The sequence below is a fragment of the Bombina bombina genome, chromosome 7, assembly GCF_027579735.1.
Source record: "Bombina bombina isolate aBomBom1 chromosome 7, aBomBom1.pri, whole genome shotgun sequence".
In the NCBI taxonomy this organism is placed as follows: Eukaryota; Metazoa; Chordata; class Amphibia; order Anura; family Bombinatoridae; genus Bombina; species Bombina bombina.
The window spans coordinates 114,139,518-114,152,109 of record NC_069505.1 but is presented as its reverse complement, the minus strand read 5'-3'; positions in this window follow the sequence as shown (position 1 = coordinate 114,152,109).

The window sequence follows — 12,592 nt, the reverse complement described above, 5'->3', positions numbered from 1 at the left end:
TAGTAAGGATTTTTCTATTTGATAAATTACATTTATAATGGATTATTACAAAATTAAAAATAGGTATGGGAATTTGTTAAGATAAAATATGTATATAAAATTAGGCACAGTGTTTCATTTCAGAATTTCCATTAAAGAGACAGACTACTCCAGTATTTCTATTGTTTAAAAAGATAGATAATCCTTTGATTACCCATTCCCAGTTTTGCATAACTAACACAGTTATATTAATATGCTTTTTACCTTTTAGCCTCTGCAGACTGCCTTGTTGTAGTCTTTTGACAGACATGTATTTTAGCCAATCAGTGCCCTCTCATAAGTAACTCCACGGACGTATGCACAATGTTATCTATATCGCACACATGAACTAACGTCCTCTAACTGTGAACAACATTTGAATGGGCATTGCCCTTAAAAGGGCATTTAGCTCTATTGCAGGGCCAAAGCCCTTATCTAAAATTTAAACCTCTCGCTGGTATTGGAGTGAAGTGTGGAGCTCAATTTTGCTCTACACTCACTTCTTGCCTTTTAACGCTGGGTTTGTAAAATCCCGTAATACCAGCGCTGCAGGGAAGTGAGCGGTGAGAATAAACTGCAAGTTAGCAACGCACCCCTGTTACCGCAAAACTCGTATTCTAGCCGATAATTTGTTAACTATACATTTAAAGTTGTATTACCAAAATAACTGAACCTCATTAAAGTGATTAATCTCTAGCTAGCACTTACCAATTTCCTGGCTGGTTAATAAGACATTTTTTGGCAAGCAGCCTTACGTTTATTGTTTGTTTATTGTTGAATTTGTTAAGTAAAAAAAAAAGACAGTGTGATTTTTTTTCTAATTATCATTCTACATATTGTAAACAATATTTCATTTGTACACCTACATACTCTGTTGATGTACTCTGATAACAACTGTGATTTTATTGTATGCAAACAATGAGACGCTGCTTCCAAGCTGAAACTGTCGCTGATCCAATCAACAGCGCTAGTTTACTGCCCAGCTGTGCAATAAACACTGCTGATTGGCTCAGCGGCGGCTTCTGCTCTTGACCTGCAGTTTTCTGCAGATTTTGAGTGGTACTTTACTTATGTGTTTAATCCCATTGTGGGGGTTAAACACATAGATTTGCAGGGTTGATAGTGACGAATGAGAGAATGTAGTTATTTTCACTATAATGACCCCTCCCCATTAGAATTGTAGTTCAGCTACAGTCCCATAACATAGGAGTACCTCGCATTTTTATTAAGGTCTAGGAAGATATTTGTTGGCATTGCCAGTTACTACATTTACAAATGAAAGTAAAACATTATTTTTATTTCTATAATATTTGAACAACTAATATAATTTCTAATAATGTGTTTGTATATTATTCTCTGGCTAATCTTTGCTCTGAATTATGTCTACTATGTATTTAGTTTATAATTTGTTAAACAGGGAAAGAGAAAGCGCAGCTCCGATTCAAAGTAACATTTATTTGCAGAACATTCACGTGTTGTCCGTATTGCACCTATACAGATAAAAAGAATAAAAGTGCATCAAATAAAGAAGTCCCCTCAGTTATCACTAGCCGTTCCGCTTATTACTGTATCCGCTTGATTCCTCTTGAGTGTTGAGGTGTATATTGTCTCTCGCCAGCCTCCATAGACTGTTTAGTATGTCACAGGCACCACCATACCAGGGGACATCCTAAAACATTTAATGTGAAAATGGCTTAATGTAGCTTAATGAGTAAAAAAGTGGCCAAATGTTAATCAATTGCTGCATAATTTTGCACAACACAAGATTTCCACTATCCAAGCCTATCCTAGAAGTTTCATGGATTTTGGTTTTCCACAAGGCAAATGAGTGACATTAAGCTTGTTTTTTGGGGAGCTTAATGTGGCTTAACATACAAAATTGAACTTAGATGTTAACCAATTTCCCCCAAACTTACCACAATACATTAATCTATCGATTCAAACATATCCTGAAAATTTCAGGACATTTGATAAAACATACCAAAAGTTATTCACATTTAACTATTTTTTTATAATCCTAAAACATTTAATGTGAGCAGCTTAATGTAAAAAGAGCTTAATGTACCAAAATTCACCTAAACATCGATCAATTGCCTTGAAACTTGGCACAAACTCAGTTTGTCCCTTTCCAAACCTATCCTAGAAGTTTCATGGTATTTGGTTTCCCACAAGGCAAATGAGTGACATTAAGCTTGTTTTTTGGGGTGCTTAATGTGGCTTAACGTACAAAATTAAACTTAGATCTTAACCAATTTCCCACAAACTTACCACAATACATTAATCTATCGATTCAAACATATTCTGAAAATTTCAGGAAATTTGATAAAACATACCAAAAGTTATTCGCATTTAACTATTTTTTTACAATCCTAAAACATTTAATGTGAGCAGCTTAATGTAAAAAGAGCTTAATGTGCCAAAATTCACCAAAACTTCAATCAATTGCCTTGAAAATTGGCAAAACTCAGTTTTTCACTTTCCAAACCTATCCTAGAAGTTTCATGGATTTTGGTTTCCCACAAGGCAAATGAGTGACATTAAGCTTGTTTTTTGGGGAGCTTAATGTGGCTTAATGAGTAAAAAAGTGGCCAAATGTTAATCAATTGCTGCATAATTTTGAAAAACCCAAGATTTCCACTATCCAAGCCTATCCTAGAAGTTTCATGGATTTTGGTTTTCCACAAGGCAAATGAGTGACATTAAGCTTGTTTTTTGGGGAGCTTAATGTGGCTTAACGTACAAAATTGAACTTAGATGTTAACCAATTTCCCCAAAACTTACCACAATACATTAATCTATCTATTCAAACATATTCTGAAAATCTCAGGACATTTCATAAAACATACCAAAAGTTATTCACATTTAACTATTTTTTTACAATCCTAAAACATTTAATATGAGGAGCTTAATGTAAAAAGAGCTTAATGTACTAAAATTCACCTAAACATCAATCAATTGCCTTGAAACTTGGCACAAACTCAGTTTGTCACTTTCCAAACCTATTCTAGAAGTTTCATGGTATTTGGTTTCCCACAAGGCAAATGAGTGACATTAAGCTTGTTTTTTGGGGAGCTTAATGTGGCTTAACGTACAAAATTGAACTTAGATCTTAACCAATTTCCCCCAAACTTCTCACAATACATTAATCTATCTATTCAAACATATTCTGAAAATTTCAGGTAATTTGATAAAGCATACCAAAAGTTATTTGCATTTAACAAATTTTTTACAATCCTAAAACATTTACAGGCCCATTTATCAAGCTCCGTACGGAGCTTGAAGGGCCGTGTTTCTGGCGAGTCTTCAGACTCGCCAGAAACACAAGTTATGAAGCAGCGGTCTAAAGACCGCTGCTCCATAACCCTGTCCGCCTGCTCTGAGCAGGCGGACAGGAATCACCGGAAATCAACCCGATCGAATACGATCGGGTTGATTGACAGCTCCCTGCTGGCGGCCGATTGGCCGCGAGTCAGCAGGGGGCGGCGTTGCACCAGCAGCTCTTGTGAGCTGCTGGGTGCAATGTTAAATGTGGAGAGCGTATTGCTCTCCGCATTTAGCGAGGTCTTGGCGGACCTGATCCGCAGTGTCGGATCAGGTCCGCAAGCCCTTTTGATAAATTGGGGCACCCTTAATGTGACAGCTTAATGTAAAAAGGACTTAATGTACCAAAATTCACCAAAACTTCAATCAATTGCCTTGAAACTTGGCGCAAAAACTCAGTTTTGCACTTTCCAAACCTATCCTAGAAGTTTAATGGATTCTGAGTTCCCACAAGGGCAAATGAGTGACATTAAGCTTGTTTTTTGGGATCTTAATGTGGCTTAATGAGTAAAAAAGTGGCCAAATGTAATCAATTGCTGCATAATTTTGCACAACCCAAGATTCCACTATCCAAGCCTAGCTAGAAGTTTCATGGATTTTGGTTTTCCACAAGGCAAATGAGTGACATTAAGCTTGTTTTTTGGGGGAGCTTAATGTGGCTTAACGTACAAAATTGAACTTAGATTTAACCAATTTCCCCCAAACTTACCACAATACATTAATCTATCTATTTAAACATAGTCTAAAAAGTTCAGGACATTTGATAAAAACATACCAAAAGTTTATTCACATTAGATATGTTTTTACAATCCTAAAACATTTAATGTGAGGAGCTTAAAGTAAAAAGAGCTTAATGTACCAAAATTCACCTAAACATCTATCAATTGCCTTGAAACTTGGGCACAAAACTCAGTTTGTCACTTTCCAAACCTATCCTAGAAGTTTCATGGTATTTGATTCCCACAAGGCAAATGAGGTGACATTAAAGCTTGTTGTTGGGTGGAGCTTAATGTGCTTAAACGTACAAAATTGAACTTAGATGTTAAGCCCAATTTACCTCAAACTTCCTATAATACATTAATCTATCTGTTTAAACATATTCCTGAAAATGTAAGGACATTTGATAAAACATAACAAAAGTATATTCACATTTAAATATGTTTTTTACAATCCTAAAACATTCGGGGTCCATTTATTAAGCTTCCGAAGGAAGCTTGAGGGCCGTGTTTCTGTCGAGCCTTTAGGCTTGCCAGAAACACCAGTTTATGAAGCAGCGGTCTAAAGACCCCTGCTCCATAACCTGTCCTCCTGCTCTGAGGAAGCGACAGACATCGCAGCATTTCAACCCAATCGAATACGATCATGGTTGATTGACAGCCCTCTGCTATCGGCAGCATTGCACCAGCAGTTCACCAGAGCTGCTGGTGCAAATGCTGAATTTGGAGAGCCTATTGCTCTCCGCATTCAGCGATGTCTGTCGGACATGATCCGCTGATCGGATCATGTCAGACACATAATAAATAGGCCCCTTCATGTGAATGGCTTAAACACAAAAAAAGAGCTTAATGTACCAAAATTTGCCTAAACATCAATCAATTGCCTTGAAACTTGGCACAAACTCAGTTTTCACTTTCAAAACCTATCCTAGAAGTTTCATGGATTTTGGGTTTTCCACAAGGCAAATGAGTGACATTAAGCTTGTTTTTTTGGGGGAGCTTAATGTGGCTTAACGTACAAAATTGAACTTAGGATGTTAACCAATTTCCCCCAAACTGCTCACAATACATTAATCTATCTATTCAAATATATTCTGAAAATTTTTGGACATTTGATAAAACATAACCAAAAGAGTTATTTACATTAAACCATTTTTTTACAATCCTAAAACTTTAGGGGCCAGTTTATCAAAGCTTCAACTGATCATACGATGGAATCCACTAGAATCTCGCGTCATATCTGATGCCAATGGAATCCGCCGTAATGAGTCAAAGTGTCAAGGATCGTCAAATTGTTGAAATGTGTGACATAAATACACATCTCAATCTGACACAGATCAATGCTTGCATCATCCGAGATGTTTTCGAATATACATTCGACTCTATATGACCCTTTTCCAATTTTACCAAAAATTTACCAGGTACACTTGCGTCTATTCCAGATCGTTCAAACCGCCACCCTTGAGGGCCGCGGATGCCATAGAAATCAATGGGAGGTCTGAAAACACAGGATGGTTATGTTCGATGCTGGCAAGACGATGAAGCATATTAGATAATAAAAGTAATTATAAACGTTATTAAAATTATATATTCTTTCTAAATCAAACATTATTATTGCTCCAAATTTGGTGCAAAGTATTGCTTCAATTTTGATGCACTAGTAGAAGATAGGGATATAAAATGAAGATACTTTACTACTTATGGATATGTTACATCTTTGTCTATTATTACAAAGCAAGAGGACAATATTATTGCTCCAAACTTGGGTGCACTAGTAGATATAGAGATAAAAATTAAATAAATACATAACATCATTTATTTATTTTTTGGATAAATCTATATACACCATGTTTAAGGCATGTAATACAAGTCCCACTCCCCACTTCCACACCAATTTTGATGCAACACTTTTCACACCAAATATGACGCAATACTCCTAGACAACCCACACTCTAATTATTTTTCTACCACTTTTGATAGGGATATGCATAATCACATGATTTATACATCAGCTAATCAAATTTAAAAATACATTGTATAGTATCACTAACGAATAAAATGGCTCGATACTTGTGTCATTGATCACCATCAGAACTTGTAAGTGCTATCTGTTACATTTGTATATTATACTTTGAAAGTATGTATATGTTGTAATTAGTATTAAAGATAAACATTGATGCTGACATTAGGGACACACTAATGTAATATTTTAGACAATGATTTTAAAATTTGAATGATGTTTGATTACAATATAATCTTATCAGACCCCTCTTTTTATTGTGAAGGGGGGGGGCTACACATCTAAGTCTCACACACATTTAAGATCTACACATCAGAGGGGGAGAGATTTTTCTCCCCACGCATAGATCCACGTTTCACAAACTTCACTACTTTCTTAGACATCCTCATTAAGTAATATAGACACAATTAGCTACTGCTGTTTCATTAACAGGGTATGGGAAAAATTACATTACAAAAGCAAAAACTAGATCACTCAGCTATGCCACTAAAAGAGATAAAAAAAACTAAGTTACCTCAGGATTCCGTTTCTGAAATACTAGATACAAAATGAAGAGGGCTCTATGCTTGATTCACAATTAACGTTAGACAAATTGGCAGAATATATAATGCCACAATTTAAAACAATAAGAAATGAGATCACCACCCTCTCAACAGAAGTCAGTACATTCGCCACTTCGAATGTCCTGAGGTAGAGAGACCGAGTTTCCAGACCTAGAAGGATGTGTCTAACACACAAGAGGCAGCTAATAAAAAAACAGCAGAGACAATCAAGACCTTACAATATAAAATCCAAGACTTAGAGGATAGATCTAGATGAAGTAATATTAGAATAGTTGGTCTACCAGAAGTTAGACGAATACAAAGATCTAATTACATTTGCCTCTATAACATTACCCAAGTTAATGGGACTACTGCTCCAAAATGGGAAACTTCAGATTGAAAGAGCGCATAAACAGGTACCAACATAGAAATTATCAAGACGGGCCACACGAGACCTAGAATGGTTATGGTAAATTCTTAAATTTTCAGGAAAAAGTTGATTATAAGTGTGGGCATATAGAAGTCATAACGACCTTAATGTTAGGCTCTGTCCAAAGTCCACCTTTTCCAGACTACTCTATGGAAACTTCAGACAAAAGAAAGAGCATGGGGCGCCATTTTGCTCATCTCTAATTCAAAATAGTTATAAAGCCAGTCTAAGATACCCAGCCAAAATAGTTGTAGGAAGACATAGAAGGTAATAACATTTTTCTAAATAACTGTGCAGAGGCCAAAGCATTCTTCTTAGAACACAATAGACCAGGTACAACAACAAAACAATAAAACGGCCAGTGCTAGAAGATAAGTAAGGAGACAAATACTAAATAAAACATCAAGCTGCGTATGGTGATTGGAGGAATTTAGGCTTTCATTCCTTCTTAAAGAGGTTATAATTGGTATAAGTATTAAGGGTTAAACTGTAGTTACATTATCGCTGGTTTATATTATTTTTGTTTTTTAAATTTTGTACGTGGGAGGATCCAGTTCGAGACAGTCCAATGGACCCCACTGTGGTGCAAGGGATTTGGTTATTTTAATTTAATTCCTTTTAATTTTTTTTTTTTTGTCTCTCTTTTCTCCTCTCTCCCTCCTGCCTCCACCCTTCCACACTCCTCTCTTCATTGTAACTCGACAGAATAATAAAGATTAAAATGGTTTAGACATGTATAACTTGGGTTTCGTGGAATGTGGGAGGGGTCCACCTCCCCAATTAAGAGGAAAAACAACCTGAATTTACTGAAAAAACAAAAAGCAGACATTATGTTTCCTTCAGGAACTCCATTTGAAAGGCCCAGAAATTGTAAAACTTAAGGGTAATTGGCTGAAAGAGATTATAGCTACAACCCTGGGCGATAAGCGTAGTCGTGGGAGTAGAGCCATTTTTATTTCGTAGAGAGCTAGAATATGAGATAATCAAAAGTGAACTCGAGCCCTGAAGGTCGTTACATCATACTACAGTTACGACTGGACAACCGCATCTGTCTTTCTGTAATATTTACGGACCTAACAAAACTGATAAAAAATTTTGGGACAAGATAGAGAAAAAATTATTTCCGCTAAGAGGGCAAAACTTAATTATTATGGAGATTTTAACATGACCTTAAACCCGGTAACTGACAGATTTAGACAATTAAACAAGCAAGTCTATAGACAAGGAGGCTAAAAATGTTCGGTAACTTTGTGAAGAAGCTAGAGGTTGAGGACATATGGAGGATACAACACCCTGATGAGTGCAGCTTCTCCTGTGAATCCAGAGTCTTTTAAAAAAAATTCCCGTATAAGATTTATTCTTGGTGGATAGATCATTGTTAAAACTTGATATGGATGCTGCGATCAATGAGATCATATTATCAGACCATGCGATTATAGGTTTAAAAATCAAAAAGCAGAAAAATAGGGTCTTCCAACAACTTCTATTTCCCCAAATATATGAGTAATAATAGTAAATTTTGTAATTGGCTAACGAACACTTGGAGGATCTTTTTAAAAAATAATTCTAATTACGTAGATAAACCTGAGATTCTCTGGGAAACAGGAAAGGCTGGTACTCCGTGGGGAGATAGTGGCCTACATGTCTAGATTAAAAAAAAAGATTAAACTACGAGAGATACAATTAGCAAACCAACTTAAAAACGCATATAATTTCCTATCTATCTAATCCACAGTCGACTACATGGGATAAATATAAACACTCAAGAGAGGAAAGAGAAACTTTTTTTAAAACAGAAATGGACAATGGAAGATCTTAAAGTCAGGGCTACCTTTCAAGGTCCAAAGGGTATATCTGCGGGGTACCTGGCAAAAATGATTAAAGTAAAAGGTAGTAAGAATATAATTTCTAGTATAAGGGAAGCAGATAGCCATCATATACATGCGTCTGATGTTAGACAAGCCTTTTATAGATACTATCAAAAACTGTATTCAACTGAAGTAATTGGACATAGATGCTAGAAACAAATTCTGGCAAAGTATCAAAGTTCCTAGAATTACAACGGAAGCACTTAATGAGATTAACCAAAAAATATCTGAAAGTGAAATTGATATGGCTATAAAAAAACCTGAAAAATAATAAAGCACCGGGCCCTGACGGGCTTCCAGCCGAATTTTACAAAAGTATCAGAGTAGACATTGTAGCCATGTTAGGCAAATTATATAATGATTATTATGTTAATAACAATAAACAATCAAAATACTTCACTGACTCTATTGTGACATTGATTCACAAGAAAGGTAAGAATCGTGAAGAACTTGGGTCTTACAGACCGATATCTCTGTTAAACGTAGATTATAAGCTTTTAATGACAATAGTGGCAAATAGACTAAAAAAGGTACTAGGTGGAGTTATACATCAAGACCAGTCAGGCTTTATGCCAGGTAGGAACGTGGTTAGAAACATCAGACGCATTTGATAACTTTAGACTACCACTATAATAAAGCCAGGAATAATAAGAAGCAGTCTCGAGGAGATATGGCCCTCCTTGCAATTGACGTGGAGAAAGCATTTGATGCTATTACATGGGACCACTTATTCACTGCACTTGATAAATTTGGTTTACGAGGAAACCTCCTCAATCTAACTAAAGCAATTTACAACAACCCTAGATCCCAACTTTTAGTAAACTCAGAACTCTCCCAATATATTACACTTTATAAAGGGATGAGACAAGGCTGCCCACTATCGCCACTTTTATTTAATATTTCCCTCAAACCACTGGCAATCCTTTTAAGACAAGAGCTAACAGGGATTCGAATTGGTAGACATAATCTAAAAATCTCATTATAACGCAGACGACTTGCTACTGTATCTATATAATACGGCTGAAAGTATACCAAAATGTCTAGACTTAATAGGAGCATACAGTAAATTTTCCGGGTATAGAATGAACTTGCGAAAATCCGAGATATTATGGTTACAAAAAAATAACAAGAGTTACGTCAAACATGGTTTTCATGAAGTATCTAGGCATAAGTATATGTAAAGATCCGAACGATTGGTATAAAATTAATTATGAAAATCTATTTAATAAATTACCTCAGGATTTAGCAAAATGGAGTATGTATAAACTGTCATTATCAGCAAAGATAATGGTAATCAAAACAATAATTTTTCCAAAATTTTTATTTATGTTACAGAACCTGCCCCTTTTTATAATAAAATCAGATTTACATAGGTTCAATAAAGCAATCTCTCGGTTTCTATGGAATAATGGTAAATCTCGGATGGCAATAAATAAGCTCGTTCATCGTAAAAAAGATGGGGGTTTTGCACTTCCCTGCCTTAAAACATATAATCTGGTGACATTAGTTAAATTCGCTGTAGATTGGCTAGTTGAGGGGGAATACGTTACATATTATAACCTGGAATCAGAACTAGTCTCTCCTTACGATCTCAAGGCAATACTTCATACAGATAAAAAACTAATCCCTAAGAATGTCTCTAAATTACTTACAATTAAGAATGTTATCTTAGCCTGGCAGAAATTCTGTACGCTTTTAAATTGCCAATATTATATTTCGAAATACTGTCCTATCATAGGTATGCCGGACTTTCTACCCGGTCTTTTAGACCCGGTATATAAAAAATGGAAGGAGAAAGGATTAAAGAGATGGATTCAGCTTAAACAAGAAGAGACAATTTACATAAAATCATTCCCTGAAGTTATGAACGAGTTTCAAATACAATCTCAAAATTTTTATGCCTATTTACAGAGCAGGAGTTATTTCAGTCAAGTGTGCCAGACCCCCGGGACAGAGTGGGAGTGGATAGAAATAGAATCTGGATTAAAACTATACAAGGGGGGGGAAAAGATCAATTTCTATATGGTACAATATGTTATGTGATAAATCTGGGCCATTGCAAGTTGAAAAGATCACAACATATATTAATAGGCTTTTCCCACAGACACAAGCACAAGACATTAGAAAATGTTTTAAGATGTTAGAATCTACCACGACAGTGTATAGTTGGAGGGAGTCACAATATAAATTACTGAATAATTATTACCTAACCCCTGACAAGATTAATAAATGGGCAGACATAGTATCACCCTGTAAATATTATAAATGTAAAGATGAGAAAGCTGACATCAAACACTGTCTTTGGGATTGCCCTAAGATTCTTCAGTTTTGGGGTAAAATTAATTACTGGCTCAATAAATTTCTACGCTCTAGAATATCCCTGACTGCAGTCAACGTTTTTTTGTTATATGATATAGGTGAAGACAGAGCAGATAAACTTCTTGTAAACCTGGCTATCTTGGCGGCGCGTAATATAATATTTAAAAAATGGAAATCGACGGCAGGGCCTAGCCTGAAAGAATTTATTAATAGTATGAATATACAGATGACAATAGAGCTATTTAATATTAAACCTTATTCAGAAAAAAAACTTACAGTCTTTTTCGCAAAGTGGTTAAACATAATCAGGGATAAACCATTAATAGCACAAAAACAATTTATATCACCTCTACAAAACTCTCCAGAATTCATGTTACTCATGTTAAAGAATGTTCTACCCCCAAGATTGGGGCTAAGCTATGTCAATAACCTGAAAAAAATTTGGCTACAGGGGGTGATAACTGGATGTTGGAGGTGGGGGGGGGGGGGGGAGGGGGTTTTTCCTTTTTTTTTTTTTTTTTTTTTTTTTATTTTTTCCTTTCTCTCCTTCACTTTTTTCCTTCTTTTTCCCTTTTGTCTGGGGTTTGTGATTAGATGTTTGATTTAAACTTGGAATTAAGAAAAAAAAACGAAAAAAAACAAAAAAAAACCCAGTAGTGTTTATAAAGTACGAAGGGCTTTTGAACAGCCAAAAGGCTTGCTTTTGTTAATTAATTTAATATCTTGTCTGTGTGCCTCTCTGTTTTTTCTGGGGTTTTTTTCTGCATTGGCCCTGCGTGGTGCAATTCATGAAATATATTTTTGTTTATTGTACACTACTGGTTACGAATAAATAAATTAAAAAAAAAAAAAAAAAAATCTTAAGGTGATAGCTCAAAGGGACAAAGGGATAGCCCACCTAACATTAAACTGTCATGATTCAGATACAGCAGAAATTAAAGTCACCTCTTTACTGTCATGCTATTTTTAGTGTATTTCTTCCTTCTCTTGAATTTCATTTTCATTAAGAAATTACATCTTATATGCCAGCCAATTTTATAACACCTGTGTAGGGGTGGTTTTTAAAACTAGATTGCAATCCGGAGGGGTTACACAGGTACAAAGAGAAAACTGTCCCAGCTCTTAAAATATCCATTGATTGTAAATAAATACATATGATACCCTGATGACATGTTATATTCACAATTATTCCTGCTCAGAATAATAATACATTTACACTATATACATATATTGGTATAAATAAACACAGAGACATGAAAGACAACATTGTTTAGAACAAAAAAAGGAATTTCGGGACATGTAAATATGTTTGCAAAAGATTTCTGACATAACACACACACACATATATATATCTATAT